We start from the raw sequence: 11,635 nt of genomic DNA, 5'->3' as shown, positions 1-11,635 counted from the left end.
CCTACTACCGCGTTAGGGCACACCGAACACCGCGTATTGCCTTGATATATTTTGTGGTGCTTTGTTTGCTCCGTATTCATTATTTCTTCCCCCTCTTCTCTCCGGTAGACTACGAGACTGACGCTGCTGCTGACCAGTTCGACTACGGAGTTGACGACCCCTCTCTATTGCCAGAGCAACCAGGCAAGCCCCCCCTCCTTGATCACCAGATATCGCCTACTCTTCTCTATACTGCTTGCATTAGAGTAGCGTAGCATGTTACTGCTTTCCGTTAATCCTATTCTGATGCATAGCCTGTCATTGCTGCTACAGTCATTGATACCTTACCCGCAATCCTAAATGCTTAGTATAGGATGCTAGTGTTCCATCAGTGGCCCTACACTCTTGTTCATCTGCCATGCTATACTACTGGGCTGTGATCACTTCGGGAGGTGATCACAGGCATATACTATATACTTTACACTGTTACATTACCTGTGATACTGTTCGGAGTTGGGGGCTGAAAGGACAGGTGGCTCCATCCCGGTAGAGGTGGGCCTGGGTTCCCGACGGCCCCCGACTGTTACTTTGTGGTGGAGCGGCAGGGCAGGTTGAGACCACCTAGGAGACAGGTGGGCCTGGCCCTGTTCGGCGTTCACGGATACTTAACACGCTTAACGAGATCTTGGTATTTATCTGAGTCGGCTACGAGCCTATACGCACTAACCATCTACGCGGGAGTAGTTATGGGTATCCCGGCGTCGTGTTATCAGCCGAAGCCTTCTTGACGTCAGCGACTGAGTGGCGCGCGCCGGGTTGGACTGCGTTAACGCAACTTCCTTTGTAATGGAGGTTGCTAGGTCTGCTCACCGGCCGCGTACGCAACGTGCAGGTGTGCAATGGGCGATGGGCCCAGACCCCTGCGCGCATAGGATTTAGACCGGCGTGCTGACCTCTCTGTTGTGCCTAGGTGGGGCTGCGACGTGTTGATCTTCCGAGGCCGGGCATGACCCAGGAAAGTGTGTCCGGCCAAATGGGATCGAGCGTGTTGGGTTATGTGGTGCACCCCTGCAGGGAAGTTAATCTATTCGAATAGCCGTGATCTTCGGTAACAGGACGACTTGGAGTTGTACCTTGACCTTATGACAACTAGAACCGGATACTTAATAAAACACACCCTTCCAAGTTCCACAGACAACCCGGTGATCGCTTTTCCACAGGGCGACGAGGGGAGGATCGCCGGGTAGGATTATGCTATGCGATGCGACTGGAGATGCCCTTGGAGATGCTACCTGGATATGCTACTTGGAGATGCTACTTGGAGGACTTCAATCTACTCTCTTCTACATGCTGCAAGACGGAGGCTGCCAGAAGCGTAGTCTTCGACAGGATTAGCTATCCCCCTCTTATTCTGGCATACTGCAGTTCAGTCCACTGATATGGCCTCCTTACACATATACCCATGCATATGTAGTGTAGTTCCTTGCTTGCGAGTACTTTGGATGAGTACTCACGGTTGCTTTCTCCCCCCTTTTTTTCCCCTTTCCTTTCTTTCTGGTTGTCGCAACCAGATGCTGGAGTCCAGGAGCCAGGAGCCAGCGTCGACGACGACTACTACATTGGAGGTGCCTACTACTACGTGCAGGCTGACGACGACGACCAGGAGTAGTTAGGAGGATCCCAGGCAGGAGGCCTGCGCCTCTTTCGATCTGTATCCCAGTTTGTGCTAGCCATCTTATGGCAACTTGTTTAACTTATGTCTGTACTCAGATATTGTTGCTTCCGCTGACTCGTCTATGATCGAGCACTTGTATTCGAGCCCTCGAGGCCCCTGGCTTGTATTATGATGCTTGTATGACTTATTTTGTTTGTAGAGTTGTGTTGTGATATCTTCCCGTGAGTCCCTGATCTTGATCGTACACATTTGCGTGCATGATTAGTGTACGATTGAATCAGGGGCGTCACAGCTACCCCGACGGTGCCTACTACTACGTGACGACCACTGACGACTTGGAGTAGTTAGGAGGCTCCCAGGCAGGAGGCCTTGCCTCTTCGATCGATGTTGCTTTTGTGCTAGCCTTCTTAAGGCAAACTTGTCTAACTTATGTCTGTACTCAGATATTGTTGCTTCCGCTGACTCTTGTGTATTCGAGCTTATGTATTCGAGCCCTCGAGGCCCCTGGCTTCTAATATAAAGCTTATAATATTTTAATTTGTGTCTAGAGTTGTGTTGTGATATCTTCCTTGAGTCCCTGACCTTGATCATACACATTTGCGTGTATGATTAGTGTACGGTCAAATCGAGGGCGGCACATTAACAGTGGGAGATGAGAGAGGGGTGTCACCTACCACTGCCGTTGGCTTGCATTTCCTGATGTTCATTACTTTGCTCTTTTCATTGCAAAAATGCTTGCTTGCTAGAGAGAAGATGGGTGCACTCAGTTCACCAGACCTTACTGTTTTACGCCGTGCACTAGAGGGCGACAACACTTATAGCTTGGGAGCTATTGTGGCATGTCTCCTCCATATTAATAAGCCCAAGGGTAAAATACATGGTGGGATTTTCGCTACTCGTTTGGCGGCTCACTTCAATGTTGAGATATGCCTTCATGATTACCCTTTGACCAATGTTTACCTAGACCGCCCAGCCATGGAACACCACCATTTTATTGTGCGAGATTATCCTGACATCCCTATTTCTTATAACTTGGTTTTTAGCATTGAAACTCGTGATATTATTCCATTGCCTGCTCCTGCTTTGTTTGATCATGTTGGCACGGGCGGATATAGGATTATGCCTACGGACATCATCGCCTACCGGAACGACCAGGATGCAGAGGAGGAAGAGCCTCAATAGTGGGATCAGTGGATGCCCGCTGAGGGAGTCCTGGATTAAGGGGTCCTCGGGCGTCCAGCGTGTGTGACATGGGCCGGACTATTGGGCCATGAAGATACAAGATAGAAGACTTCCTCTCGTGTCCGGATGGGACTCTCCTTTGCGTGGAAGGCAAGCTCGGCGACTAGATGTATTATTTCCTTTCTCCGTAACCGACTTTGTATAACCCTAGGCCCCTCCGGTGTCTATATAAACCGTAGGGTTTAGTCCTTAGGAACAATCACAATCATACAGGCTAGACTTCTAGGGTTTAGCCACAACGATCTCGTGGTAGATCAACTCTTGTAATCCTTATACTCATCAAGATCAATCAAGCATGACGTAGGGTATTACCTCCATCAAGAGGGCCCGAACATGCGTAAAACATCGTGTCCCCTATCTCCTATTACCATCGACCTTAGACGCACAGTTCGGGATCCCCTACCCGAGATCCGCCGGTTTTGACACCGACATTGGTGCTTTCATTGAGAGTTCCACTGTGGCGTCGAAGTTAGGGTTGATGGCTCGCCTTGTTATCAAAGACAGTATCACCTCAGGAGGAGCTCTGGCCTCCGGCCAAACCCTCCGGCTAGGCGGCTTTACCATGACCACCCGTTCGGCCGTTAAGCCGCTTCTCGGGTCATCGAAAATCGCCTCCATGTTGACTCCAAATACTCCAGACAGATGGATCCGGCGGAGTGGTCGTCTTTAAACGAACTCCCGGATCGCATCACCGCCATGGGGGTCGCTATTGACTATGATCAGATTGGGCTTAAACCTGATCAGAGAGAAATCAAATCTTCGCCGATCACCCATCAGATAGCGGTCGTAGAAGAGCAAAACAACAATTCTTCCCATATGCTGAAGACGAACTATGTTCAGATTTCCGAACTCGAAGAGCCGGATACCCGTCTGCGGAACGACACTCCAGTCCCCCGAACTTGGATTCGGGCATTGGGCCCGGAAAATCATTCGACATCCCGGAGCCTGAACTAATGAGCTCAGAAGCTTTTTTAGGCTCCCGACTCCAAATTGGGTCAGGGTTTGGATTTAGAACCACCCACCCACCACAAGCAATATTCTCCAAGCAATTCCAACCCGCCAGATATATGCGACCTCATGTACGTACGACAGCAGCCTCAGGAAATAGTCCATCACTTTTGGGCCAGATTCCTCCTTGTCAAAGACAAGATTAAAGACTGCCACGACGAGGACGCGATTTCAGTATTCTACAATAATTGCATGGACGAAGGCATCCTCAATGCCATCAACTGCCATCGCGTATTACACTTCGCGCTGACTTGGCAACCATGGTGCAGAAGTACTGCGCAATGGAAAGTGCCTGGAAAACCCAGACATCTTGTTGGGAGCCACCGGTCTCCACCCACCCCCTTGGGCGAGCAAAACGGATGCACCCTCGCGGGGCACCCGAACCCATAGTAAATAAAACTAAACCCATTATGGAACGCAGAACCATTCTGGAGGGATGGCTCGATAGGCCGTGCAAAATACACACGACACCGGGTACCGTACCAACCCACAACCTTAGAGCATGTTGGATACTCCGGCAAGTGGCCAAGAGCGGCGGGGATATCCTCACCGAAAACACCCGCAGAGCAACTCCCCTCGGAAGACGACGACCTCAGAGTATTGACAGTCTTCGAGACTTTCGCTTCAAACAATCGGCGCAAGAGGGCACTCCGCGACCTCGTCGAAGTGTGCCAAGTCACAACAATAAATCCCTGGAACGACACGGCCATAACTTTCAACGCCAGTGACGAACCAAAAATCTGGTCAGTCCGGGCACCAGCTGAGGGAGTCCTGGACTAAGGGGTCCTCGGGCGTCTGACCTATTAGCTGTGGGCCGGACTGATGGGCTGTGAAAAGCACGAAAACCGAAGACTACCCCGTGTCCGGATGGGACTCTCCTTAGCGTGGAGGGCAAGCTTGGCAACCAAACATGTAGATTCCTTTCTTTGTAACCGACCTTGTAACCCTAGATCCTCCCGGTGTCTATATAAACCGGAGGACTTAGTCCGGAGGGGAGAGAGATATTCATTACCATAGCCATACAAGCTAGACCTCTAGGGTTTAGCCATTACGATCTCGAGGTAGATCAACTCTTGTAATACTCGTATTCATCAATATCAATCAAGAAGGATGTAGGGTATTACCTCCATAGAGAGGGCCCGAACCTGGGTAAACATCGTGTTCCCTGTCTCCTGTTACCATTGACCTTAGACGCACAGTTCGGGACCCCCTACATGAGATCCGTCGGTTTTGACACCGACATTGGTGCTTTCATTGAGAGTTCCACTGTGCCTTTGACGAAAGGTTCGATGACCCCTTCAATTGTCGATAGTGACACTGTCCAAGGAGAAACCTTCCTCCTTGGACAGATCTTCGTGTTCGGCGGCTTCGCGCTACATGCCAACTCGTTTGGCCACCTGGAGCAGATCGATAGCTACGCCCCTGGCCATCAGGTCAGATTTGGGAGCTTGAATTACGTTGCGGACATCCGTGGAGATTTGATCTTCACTGGATTCGAGACCGCGGCGACCACTCCTGGTCACGTTGACGAACATGACCTAAATCTGTCGTTAGACCGCATCCAGGAGATAGCTCCTGTGACCACTCTGGCCTTAGATCCAGAGCACGCTGCGGCATCCAAGGATTGGAGGCTCGACCCCACCACGGAGGCCACAGATTCCCCGGCGTTGGAGCCGCACATGGACTTAACCTCACGCAATACTCGTGTCACCGGAACTCAGGACCCTTCTTCGGGTATAAGTTCCGAACCATGTGAGTCTGCGGATACCGAACTTGATCGCTTATCAATCTTCGAGTTCAGCGCCATAGACATCTTCCAGCACTCGCCCTTGGGTGATGTGCTGAACTCATTAAAGAACTTGTCTTTGGCGGGGGACTCCCAGCTGAACTATGTACTGTTCGAACTAGAGGCTGATGATGGGGAATTTTGCTTCCCACCCGCCACCCACTTCATAGCCACTGTCGAGGATTTAACCGACATGCTTGACCATGGCTCCGAAGACATCGCCAGTACGGACGACGATGCCGACAAGGAGCAAGGCCAAAACCCGCCATTCAATGGACGACGAACGACCACTTCTTTCTGCGACGTATACATGGTGGACATGCTTGAAAAAACTAACAACGATGACAAAGAGGATCTAGTTGAGGATAAACCTCCTGAGAGACAGCCCAAGCACCAGCTTCTTCGATGCCGCTCTAAGCCACGTTGTTCCAAAGACTGCAGTACGGGCACCGGAAAAAATAATACTCAGGATGATGCCAAAAATAATGAAGACCCCGTCAAGGTAACCTCCGAACAGGGGGAACGGGAAAATGGGCAAGTTAGCCCTGATGAACAGGCCATACACGGAGACTCAGATGACAGTAATTAGCTTGCGCTCTCCGAGGAAGAGGAGAGCCTCGGCAACGAGGATTTCATTGTGCCTGAGGAACCTCTCGAGCAAGAGCGCTTCAAACGCCGGCTAATAGCCACTGCACAGAGCCTGAAAAAGAAGCAGCTGCAGCTTCAAGCGGACCAAGATCTGCTCAATGATAGATGGACCGAAGTCCTGGCCGCCGAAGAATATGGCCTTAGTGGCCCAGCCAAAAGCTACCCGAAGCATAGATTGCTACCTCAGTTCGATGACGAGGTGCTGGAGCCCATACCATCATCGCATAATGTGGCAGGTCGACCACAACTTGGTCCGGATAAAGCGGCAACTCAAGCCAAACACCATACCGCCCCACCTCGCCGTAAAGGCAAGAATACAACAGCTTGGGATTGTACGTACGACCTTCAATAGGACTTGGACAGTAGAGCAGGACACACAAGATCGATCTACAGATCGCGAGAACGTGCCTCGACACACGACGACGGCTACCTATCTGAACGTGACAAACCTAGCCATGCCCGGGCCGAAAACGGCAAATGGACTCCATCGAAGGTACGTCGCAGTGTGGCCCAATATAGAGGCGCCGCACACCCTCCTTTCATCATAGACGAAGTGATGGAGCATGAATTCCCAGACGGGTTCAAACCCATGAATATCGAATCATACGACGGAACAACGGATCCTGCAGTATGGATCGAGGACTTCCTCCTCCATATCCACATGGCCCGCGGAGATGACCTTCATGCCATCAAATACCTACCACTAAAACTCAAAGGACCAGCTCAGTACTGGTTAAACAGCCTGCCGGAAAATTCTATTGGCAGCTGGGAAGATTTGGAAGACGCCTTTCGCGACAACTTCCAAGGAACATATGTCCGCCCACCGGATGTCGATGACTTAAGTCACATTGTCCAGCAGCCCAGAGAGTCAGCCAGGAAGCTCTGGACCAGGTTCTTAGTTAAAAAGAACCAAATCATTGACTGTTCAGATGCGGAAGCCCTTGCGGCCTTCAAATACAGCGTTCGGGACGAATGGCTTGCCCGCCACCTCGGTCAAGAAGGACCTAAATCCATGACAGGCCTTACCGCTCTAATGACACTACAAAAAAAGACACATCCATGACATCTTGGGCCGAACGAATTTTTTTTTGTCATACATATGACACTTCTATGACGATAATTGTGACAAAACCCGGTATCATCATAGATGTGGTGGGCTCCTACTTCTATGACAAAAAATCATGACAGAGAATGGGCTTTTCGTCTTGGGCGAGCCGGAGACGCAGCTGCATGACATTCTTTGGGCCGTCCATGACGGAAAAAACCATGGTAGAAGCGAGGGGGAGGAAAATTTCGAGGAGTTCCCGGTTACGGTGGGAGGTCGGGGCCGAGCGATGCGCGTTTCTCTCATACACGTACGCGCGTGTGTGCGAGTGATGACCCACAAGTATAGGGGATCTATCGTAGTCCTTTCGATAAGTAAGAGTGTCGAACCCAACGAGGAGCAGAAGGAACTGATAAGCGGTTTCCAGCAAGGTTTTCTCTGCAAGGACTGAAATAAGTGGTAACAGATAGTTTTGTGATAAGATAATTTGTAACGAGCAACAAGTAAAAAAAGTAAATAAGGTGCAGCAAGGTGGCGCAATCCTTTTTGTAGCAAAGGACAAGCATGGACAAACTCTTATATGATGTAAAGCGCTCCCGAGGACACATGGGAATATCGTCAAGCTAGTTTTCATCACGTTCATATGATTCACGTCCGGTACTTTGATAATTTGGTATGTGGGTGGACCGGTGCTTGGATGCTGCCCTTACTTGGACAAGCATCCCACTTATGATTAACCTCTATTGCAAGCATCCGCAAATACAATAAAAGTATTAAGGTAAACCTAGCCATAGCATGAAACATATGGATCCAAATCAGCCCCTTACGAAGCAACGCATAAACTAGGGTTTAAGCTTGTGTCACTCTAGCAACCCATTATCTACTTATTACTTCCCAATGCCTTCCTCTAGGCCCAAATAATGGTGAAGTGTCATGTAGTTGACGTTCACATAACACCACTAGAGGAGAGACAACATACATCTCATCAAAATATCGAACGAATACCAAATTCACATGACTACTAATAGCAAGACTTCTCCCATGTCCTCAGGAACAAAAGTAACTATTCACAAAGCATAAACATGTTCATAATCAGAGGGGTATTAATATGCATATAGGATCTGAACATATGATCTTCCACCAATTAAACCAACTAGCATCAACTACAAGGAGTAATTAACACTACTAGCAACCTACTAGAACCAATCCCGGACTTGGAGACAAGAATTGGATACAAGAGATGAAGTAGGGTTTTGAGATGAGATGGTGCTGATGAAGATGTTGATGGAGATTGACGTCTCCCGATGAGAGGAGCGTTGATGATGACGATGGCGATGATTTCCCCCTCCGGGAGGGAAGTTTCCCCGGCAAAACAGCTCCGCCAGAGGCCTAGATTGATTCCACTAAGGTTCCGCCTCGTGGCGGCGGAGTTTCATCTGAGAAGATGGCTTACGATTTTTTTCCCATCGAAAGACTCCATATAGCAGAAGATGGCCACCGGAGGGCCACCAGGGGGCCCACGAGGTAGGGGGCGCACCCAGGGGGGTAGGGCGTGCCCCCCACCCTCATGGGAAGGGTGTGCCCCCTGGTGAGGTTCTTGCACTCAATATTTTTTATATATTTGGAAAACATCATCCGTGAAGTTTTAGGACTTTTGGAGCTGTGCAGAATAGGTCTGTAATATTTGCTCCTTTTCCAGCCCAGAATCCCAACTGCCGGCATTCTCCCTCTTTATGTAAACCTTGTAAAATAAGAGAGAATAGGCATAAGTATTGTGACATAATGTGTAATAAAAGCCCATAAGGCAATAAATATTGATATAAAAGCATGATGCAAAATGGACGTATCAACTCCCCCAAGCTTAGACCTCGCTTGTCCTCAAGCGAAAAGCCGAAATCGAAAAATATGTCCACATGTTTAGAGATAGAGGTGTCGATAAAAATAAAATACGGACATGAGGGAATCATGATCATTCTTAGAACAACAACTTACACAATTCTTTGTCATATAATATCTGATGCTAGAGTAATAATTCAATCACAATATCAAGTATGAATCATAAACTTCTTTGAAAACTAACAAACTACAATCTCGGTCATTGAAGCAATTGCAATTTATCATAACATAGGAAAGAGTCAATGTATAAGAGCTTTTCAGCAAGTCCACATACTCAACTATCATATAATCTTTCACAATTGCTGACACTCATGCAATACTTATGTGTATGGAGTTTTAATCGGACACAGAGAAAGATAGGGGCTTATAGTTTTGCCTCCCAATGTTTTACCTCAAGGGTAATGTCAACAGTAATAGTTCATGAAAACTCACATCCAATTAGCCATATATACTAGGATCTTTCCAACACATTGTGCTTGCCAAAGGATAAAATGTAAAAAGGAAGGGTGAAGACCACCATGACTCTTATGCAATGTAGGAGATAAAAGTAAAAGATAGGCCCTTGGCAGAGGGAAGCGGAGGTTGTCATGCGCTTTTATGGGTTGGATGCACAAAATCTTAATGCGAAAGAACGTCACTTTATATTGCCACTTGTGATATGGACCTTTATTATGCACTCTATCGCTTTTATTACTTTCATATCACACGCTCGTATAAAGCTTATTTCCTCCACACCAATCAATCATACATATTTAGAGAGCAATTTTTATTGCTTGCACCGATGACAACTTACTTGATGGATCTTACTCAATCCATAGGTAGATATGGTGGACTCTTATGGCAAGACTGGTTTAAGGGTGTTTGGAAGCACAAGTAGTATCTCTACTTGGTGCGATGAATTTGGCTAGCATGAGGGGGAAAGGCAAGCTCATCATGTTGGAAGATCCAAGACAATATAATTTATCTCAGATGTAAGAAAACATAACCCATTACGTTGTCTTCCTTGTCCAATGTCAACTCTTTAGCATGTCATATTTTAATGAGTGCTCACAATTATAAAAGATGTCCAAGATAGTATAGTTATATGTGAGGACCTCTCTTTCTTTATTACTTCCTATTAATTGCAACGATGACCAAAACTGTGTTTGTCAACCCTCAATAACTTTTATTCATCATACTCTTTCTATGTGAGCTCATTACTCTCCATAAGACTCATATGCTCTCTTTGTTTATTTTTATTTCTTTCTCTTTTCTTTTATTCCTTTAGGATCATGGCAAAATAATCAAGCCCTTGACTCAACACTAATCTTTATTATATAGCTCGCGGACTCGATTACATAGAAGGAGAATAATGCAAAACTCACAACTAGATCATACTAAGAACTTTTATTCTACTAGATCAAGATATTACCAAAAGGATGAACTAAGAAAAACGGTAAAGATAGGGTGATGGTGATATGATACCGGGGCACTCCCCCAAGCTTGGCAGTTGCCAAGTGGAGTGTCCATACCCATGTGATTATGTCTCCTTTGCTGGTGAAGAAGGTGGGGTTGCTGATGATGGATAGTCGCACATCGAGCGTAGGAGGTCTTCTAACTTGCGGATAATGCCCTTGAGTGCGATGATATGCTCATCGAGCGTAGGAGGTCTTCTAACTTGCGGATAATGCAATTGAGTGTGATGATATGCTCCTTCAATAAAAAAAATTCACGTGTGAGATACTTATTTTGTATACGAGCCAACTCAATCATCTTGAAAGCTTCGATTTCTGTTGGGGTAAGAAGATTGTGATCCAGTTGAAGGGTGTCTTCTATTGCTGGAACTTGGTCCTCCATGGCCTTCTTGACCCCTTCATGCTTGTTGATCTCCATAGGTTCTTCTCTCTTCAGCTCTATCTTCATTAGCCAAGCATCATTGCCCTCATGGTTGGAGGAGGAGGGAGACGACATAGTGCCTAGCCTTGACAACCCTGACAGAAAATAGCTCGAAACAAAGACAGGAGATTTTTGCGTGATACAGGACTCAAAACCCCCGAGAGATTATATAATGAATTTTTACCGACCAAAATACGTGTCGTGTACGAAAACGGAGTCCGGAGAGCACACGAGGTGCCCACGAGGTAGGGGCGCGCCCAGCAGGGTAGGGCGCGCCCTCCACTCTCGTGGAGCCCTCGTGTCCTTCCCGGACTGCTGCTTATTTTTCTATTTTTCTAAATATTCCAAAATGGAGAAATATTGCCTTAAAAACTGTTTTGGAGTCGGTTTACTTATCGTACCACATACCTATTCCTTTTCGGAGTCTGAAACGTTCCGGAAAGTGTCCTTTATGTATTCCTCCGGGGTTACGATTTCTATA

This window comes from Triticum aestivum, chromosome 3A, assembly GCF_018294505.1.
Source record: "Triticum aestivum cultivar Chinese Spring chromosome 3A, IWGSC CS RefSeq v2.1, whole genome shotgun sequence".
Lineage (NCBI taxonomy): Eukaryota > Viridiplantae > Streptophyta > Magnoliopsida > Poales > Poaceae > Triticum > Triticum aestivum.
The sequence above is the reverse complement of the archived record's forward strand: the minus strand, read 5'-3'. Positions refer to the sequence as shown.